Source organism: Mustela putorius, unplaced genomic scaffold (assembly GCF_011764305.1).
Source record: "Mustela putorius furo isolate JIRA1106 unplaced genomic scaffold, ASM1176430v1.1 tig00000083_pilon_pilon_pilon, whole genome shotgun sequence".
NCBI classification, from domain to species: Eukaryota; Metazoa; Chordata; class Mammalia; order Carnivora; family Mustelidae; genus Mustela; species Mustela putorius.
In genome coordinates this window covers 30,018,887-30,025,794 of record NW_025421273.1, presented here as the reverse complement: position 1 = coordinate 30,025,794, position 6,908 = coordinate 30,018,887, and the positions used below count along the sequence as shown (strand labels likewise).

Below are 6,908 nucleotides of genomic sequence, written 5' to 3'. Positions count from 1 at the left end.
TTGACTAAAATACTTGTCCATAAATATATCCTGATTGGCTCTTCAAAACACAAAAGAAGAAAACAAAACAAAACAAAACTCACAACTAACGAAAACCTGAAGGCCTCAATTCCCCATTTCTTTTTCTTTTAAAACTTTCTTACACCTCAACTCTGGACTTTCTTCAAGTGACTATCATTATGACATGGCTGAGCTTTTCATAATTTGAGGGACAAACAATTCAAATAAAACTGAGATGTACCCTGATCCCTTATCCTCTTAAACAAATCAGCAGCTGCTTCTGGAAGGAGGCCCTCAGTGAGGGCCAAGCATTGAGAAGGATGCTGTGGCCATGAGCTCTGCTCTGTGGTGTAAGCTGATTGCCTCTGAACAGCATGATGGTTTAGACCATGTGCAATAGTGCCATATGCAATCAGGGTTACTTGGGTTTGAGTGTTACTTCCACACTCATTAGGTGTGTGATCTTGGCCAGGTTGCTTAACTTCTATGAATTCAGCTCAAACTGGCTTATCATTCAAGAGGAGTTTATTGGCTTGTGAACTTGGAAAGTCCAGGGAGGTATCTATCTTCAGACTGGACTGGATCCAGTTGCTCAAATGATATACATTGGGAACCTGTGGTGCTTCCTGTCAGGGCTGGATCTCCAAGCTGACTTTCATTTGGGCTGACTTCAATCTCAAGCAGTTGGGTTCATTCTCGTGGGAGGAACATGGCCTGGAAGAGCTCCAGGCTTACATCTTCCTGGCTTCGCTCTCCCAGCAGAAAGCACACACCTCGCCCTACAGGTCCTGTGACAATCTGAGGGAGAGCTCTTAGCAAGACAGCTTGGGTCACAGGCATGTATCTGGAGTGTGGCAGTTAGGTCAAAGATGGGGGAGAAACATTCGTTTCTCCAAGGAAAAGCAGGGGGCTGTTCCTGCAAGAGAGAGCTTGGTGGTAACAGGGTAAAAACAACAGATGCCACTTCTTACTCTCCTAGGCTGTGTTCTCTGGGGGAAAACTGGAAATGTAATAGTTCCCACTTCACAAGGTTTTTGTAAAATGAAATGAGTTAATGTTTGGGGAGCAGATGCTCTTGGTGCCCCACCCATATCCCCACAGCCCTTAACCATTTTCACGTCTGTAGCCCCAGATCCTCACGTCAGGCTCTGCCTGCGGACTCTCTGCGGCTGCCAGACCCCACTTTGTCCGTGTCTGCCGCAGGTCATACAGCCTGGGGAGTTAGCAACAGTGGGGAGCAGCCTTTAGCTGAGAGCTGGAGGGTCAATACCCAGGCCCCGCCCCCCTTGCCCTTGAGATGACAAAAGGTGCCATGGCCACTGCTCCAAGGGTTCCCAAACAGTACTGAGTTCCAGCGGCCCCCAGTAGCACCCATCACGCCTCCTCCATTTCTCCTTTCACTTCTCTTACTTCCCTGCCATGTTTCCCAGGGTCTCCTCCCAAACATGCAAAGGACCCTGCCATCTTGTCTCAGGGAAGCCACCAAGGAAGAAAGGTTATCCTGCTCTACCATCATGGTGGACATAATACCACAAGCACTCAGGACCAGCTGGCTAGCGGGACTGCCACTGTGATTTCTGGCCTTCGTTTCCTGTCACCTCCGTGCCGTGCCCTTCCTTCTTCTGCCCTTGCCTTTCTGCACTTTTCACTGTTTCGCTGTTCCTGTGCCCTCTGCCTTGTCTTACTACTTCTTCATTTCTCTCTTTCCCCTGGGCAACTCTAATTTTGAAGAGAGGATGGAAATTTTTCAACAATTAACAGAGAACTGGCACCTAGAAAAACTGGTAGATCCAACAACGCTTGTCGGGACTGGCAACGTCTTGAAGGCAGGAAGGATGCTGGTTTTCCCTTTGCCTGAAGAGGAACACATGAGTCTGTATTCAGAGGGCGAATAAGACGAATTAGCCGACTTTATTTTAATAAAGGAAGGAGGCTCGATGAAATCTACTTCCTCTGTGTATCACATCTGCTTCCCTGCTGCAGTTTTAGCCAAAATGATCATTTTTTAACCACATCCACGACAATTTGGCCTCTCACATCTGCAGAGCAGAGCCACTGTTCACTAAACGATCCTCTGGTGATATTAGACTGTTAATGCACCTCATTTACACACAAAGAACACACGCCAGCATCATCTGGACTATTAACCAATTTCCGATATGAGATTAATGCAAAACTGATTTCTTGGGAGGGGGGAAGGGTTTATGAATAAAGATGGATTTTCTCATTAATGGAGTGATATCAGTTCCACGCATCACACATTTTTGGTGTGACACGTTGTGACTTGGCAACATGACAAGAATGCATGCAGAAGAAAGTTTGGTTTGTCTTGAGAGAACCAACACAGTGAATTCAGAAATCAAAAGCTTTCTGTTTTGGGTTTCTATCTTCAGACCTCTGAATACTGCACGGCAAGAAGTTGGCAAGGCGGCTGGGTGATCTTTTCTCAATGAGCCTGTAGCTCTCTCAGCTTCCCGAGGGGTTGTCTGCATCTGTTCTGGGCCCCAGTGGGGGTAAAGGGGGGGTGGCTTGTTTTTATGTTGTTGGGAACCAGCAAACAAGCCTCCCTGTTACTGTGCTCGTGCCAGGTGAACAAACCTACTGAGGAACAATTCTTTCAGAGTGACAGGGCTGCCCTGCAAGAGGGGTGAGCTGGGCAAAGAGGGAGGCATTTTACCAGAAGTCTCTCCAGGTGGCCCTCCTTGGGCCTTCCCTGCTTAAAGAGCTAGAGATTTGAAAGCAGCCAAAGGGTTGTGGCCAGAGGCCAGACTTCCTTTATACAAATGTTTCCCTGTTTGCTGCTCAGAGGAGATTCTTTCCACCTGTTCCTGACTTCCCCAACCCTCCCCCCGCACCACCCCAGCCCCCACGCCCGCATGTCTCTACAGGTCTAGGGCCTGCTTTGTGGATCCGTGCACCATTTTTCTGTGTGTCTGGAGATGGGAGAGATACATTTTCAGGGAAAGAGAAGTCACAAGCCAGAAGTCTTTGGTTCGAGACCCAGCTCTGCCTTTCACGTGCTTAGCTGTCAGTTGGAGGAGGTTGGAGGAAACTGAGGAGCCTCAGTTTGAAACAAACATAGTAATAGCTTCATGACAGGGTCCTCATGAAGAGTGGATGAGCTAGTGACCGTGCCATCCGTGTTAAAGGAGCACATCTCACACAGGTACACGAATCACTAATTGGGGCAGTTAGAGGGGGAGAACCATGCTCTCTCTTCTTGGGGGGTATGTGATCCATATGTGAGCAATGCTATGATGGGCTTGGTTAGAGCTGATGGGAGAGGTGTGGGCGGGTCTCAAAGTTTGGGTTCAATTCCTACTACTTTGTAGCTGGGTGACCTTGGGCAGTTTCCTTAGCATCTCTGAGCCTGTTTGCACAACTGCGAAATGGGGATAAAGTGTCTGGATCTTCTAGGATTGCTGTGAAGAATGAATCCACTCATTCAACAACTAGGAAAGGGGATCACAGAGAGAGAATTAACTTCCTCTACTGGGACCCAAGCTGAAACTAGGGAAGCAATAAGCACCAGCAGACACAAAATGTATGTTTGGACTAAAATATAAGTTGATCCTTGCATAACATGGATTCAAACTCCACAGGTCCACTTATATGTGGATTTTAGAAAGTAAATACAGCACAGTACTGTGAATCTATTTTCCCTTCCTTATGCTTTTTAAAAAATAACAATTTCTCTTCTCTAACTTACTTCCTTGTAAGGATACAGTATATAATACATATGAAAAATGTGTATTAACCAGCTATTTATGTTGTCGGTAAGGCTTCAAGTCAACAGTAAGCTATTCGTAGTTAAGTTTTTGGGGATTCCAAGTTAGACCCAAATCTTCGACTCTACGGGGGTCTGCCCCAACCCATGCATTGTTCAAAGGTCAACTGTGAATGAGATTAGATTATAGACTAGATTTCTTTTTTTTTTTAAAGATTTTTATTTATTCATTTGAGAGCAAGAGAGAGAGAGAGAGAACACAAGCAGGGGGCGGGGGAGAACACAAGAGAGAGGGAGAGAACACAGAGGGGCAGAGGGAGAAGCAGACTCCATACTGAGCAGGGAGCCCGACATGGGGCTGGATCTCAGGACCTCAGGATCATGACCTGAGCTGAAAGCAGATGCTTGACTGACTGAGCCATCCAGGTGCCCCTAAATTATAGGCTAGATTTCTATAGAAGCAATATTCTATATTTCTATAGTAGAAATATTATCTACAGAACTTGATTTAGACAGGAGAGCTAAGAAATCCCAGGCATTGGTCCTCATCTTATATTTTCCAGTATTTTTACATTTAATATTTATAGGAGTGAGACTGCAGAAGAATTAAAACGGGGGACAGCATGAAGAATGCTTCCCTCTCTCCCCAAGCCTGGAGACAAAGGAAACAATGGAAGGAATGATGGAAGTGAAGCCCCTCTATTCAATAGTGGTGAGATCAGCACTAATTTTGATAACGGAATAGAATTTCTGTGGGTCTAATACTTCTTAAAAACTATTGTATTTTCGAAGCGAGGTCAGTCAGCATTATTTAGGTCTGAAGTTAGTGCATTAAATTTCATCTCTCAATGTTCTTTTTGACATCAGTTTTTTAGAAAAAAAATCCTTTCCCCTTCGTTAAAATCTGTAGTGGCCAGTGTGGTTAGGGACCACTGATTTGAAACACCATTGTTCATGAACCCAGAAAAAAGGATGATGACCTATTTTTTTTTTTTTTTAAAGATCGGTTGACATAGCTTTGAAAAATAAGTCAATCTCAAAAAACAAAAACAAAAACAAGTATTTAGCCAGGAATCTAATGTTTTCTGAATCTCTACTTGGGAGCCAGGGTATTTGCAAGAAGACAGAAACTGTTTTTCTAGAGAGATCCGTTCTCCTGCTTTATTTCCCCTCTGAAATCATGAGCCGATGTTTGTGACATCACTGGGTTGCTGTGGAAATGTTTATTTCACAGAGGATTTCAACCTCAAGTGGGGAATTTGCAGGAGGAAGTGTGAAGTCTTGGAAAAACACAATTGGTTTGAATAAAAATGGGCAGCATTTGGAAAAAGAATTCAGACAGAAAACGATATAAATTGCCTATAACAGATTGTTTCAAGTTTTCCTGTGTTCACATACTTGTAAGAGGCATCTTACACCGATTTGCCCATTTTTATTTGAATTTTACTCACTAGAAAGATCTGTATAAGAAATTCGGGAGAGCAGGTAAAGAATGGCTTTTTGCATTAAAAAAAAAAAACAACTTTTGGCTACTCAATTATTAAAATTGAGAAAAAGGTTTAGTCCTAAAATACCATTTTGAGGTGGGGGGGGATTATATTCGTTTATATTTTTAGACCATTCAGCAGACTTAAGAGCTCCATTTAAAGAATTGCGACTCAAGGGGCCAGAGTTTTAGATGCAGAACCTACAAAATCCCTTTTCGTTTTAAACTGTTAAATCAACAGAATGCTAGGCTAGAGCCTTTCTTCCTGCTGGGGCAGTATTGTCCCCTAAATCCACTTTCCAGTTTTCTCAGCCTAGCCTAGTTTGATGTAGCATTGACTTAGCTTAACTACAGCAACCGGCGAAAGGAAGTGGGTTTGCATTTGGGATGGGAGGAGGTGGCCACGAGTCTATGTGTGTGCCTGCGTGTGCGCACGCGGGGGACGCGGGGCACAGGGAATCGAGACACAGTGACTGTGTGAAAATAATTTCCCCATGGCTGGAAGAGGGGTCTCTGCACGGGAAAGCAATTTTAGGAATTAAAAAAAAAAAAAAATCTTCAAAGAGGGCGGGAGGAAGGCTTGCCGGGAGGGTGCGGGGCGTAGCGAGGGACATGTGCGTCTCCACCGGCATCCTGCTGTCCTCCTCCCCTCGCGCCCACCTGCCCGCGGCCGCACCCGCGCCCCCTGCCGTCCCGGGGCGCTCACGGCCCGCCGTGGGGGTGGGGGGCTGCAAAGGTCTGGCGGCGCGGGCTGATTTAGTGGCCGGGGCTGTAGTACAGGCTGTCCCCGGCAGCCGGCGGAGTCAGCGCGCCCACGTGACGGCCCCGGCTCTCCGGTGAGCTCCCCAAACAGACGCACACCCAGCCACACGCGCGCACACACACACGCACGCACCCCCGCGCGCACACGCCCGCCCGCCCGCTCTGCCTCTGCGCCCTCCATCCCGGCTCGCTCATTCTCTCGCCCTCTCGCTTCCCCTGCGGTCTCTCGCTCTGCGCGCACACACCACACACACGCACACGCACACACACACGCGCGCACACACGCAGCCGGCACAGGCGGCGGCGGCGGCGGCGGCTGCCCAAGTCAGGACGAACCTCTGTAGGTACGGTCTTGAGAAGGCGGCAGCGGCGGCGGCGGCGGCGGCGGCGGCGGCGGCGGCGGCGGCGGCGGCAGCGGCAGCCCGAGCATCCCTCCTCACCCGGAGAGCGAGCACCGCCGAGAGTTTGCGTTCCCTTTGCCGTTCCCTTCCCCCTCCTTCTCTTTATTTTCGAGAGAATTTCTTCTTCGCTTATTGGTTTAATTTGATTTTGAAAATTTTTGGTTGCTTTTGTGTGTGCTTTTTTTTTTTTTCTTTCCTCATTTTATTTGCATCCAGAGCATGGCGGGCTGCGGGCTGTCGGAAGACACCTTCTTCTCTTCCTTCTTTTACAACTACGGCTCCTCCTGGGAAACCCCTTCCAACCAGGTAAGGGGTGGCTCGGGGCCCGGCGGCGTCGCGCCCTGTGCCCCCTGCCGCGCTCTCACTTGGCATTCGGCGGGGGAGGCAGAGGCTTGGGAGGGGGCGGGGAGGCCCGGGGGCCAAGTGGGTCGCACTGTCTGGGTCAGTGCCAACCGGCGAGAGGAGGTGCCCCTAGTCCCCAGAGCTAGCTCTCCAGTCTCCAGGGGCAGTAGCGTTCCTCCCGTGCCCAATC

The 6,908-nt window shown here is 48.2% G+C and overlaps 1 protein-coding gene across 1 annotated transcript in view; it reads left to right on the top strand.

The window, feature by feature from the left end:
• Positions 1-6,361: 6,361 nt before the first annotated feature.
• PPARGC1A (PPARG coactivator 1 alpha) overlaps positions 6,362-6,908 on the top strand; it is a 644,905-nt gene continuing 644,358 nt past the window's right edge. Inside the window, exon 1 of the mRNA XM_004762686.3 lies at positions 6,362-6,682. The gene's annotated coding sequence lies outside the window, so the exon portion shown is untranslated. The remainder of the gene's footprint in view (positions 6,683-6,908) is intronic.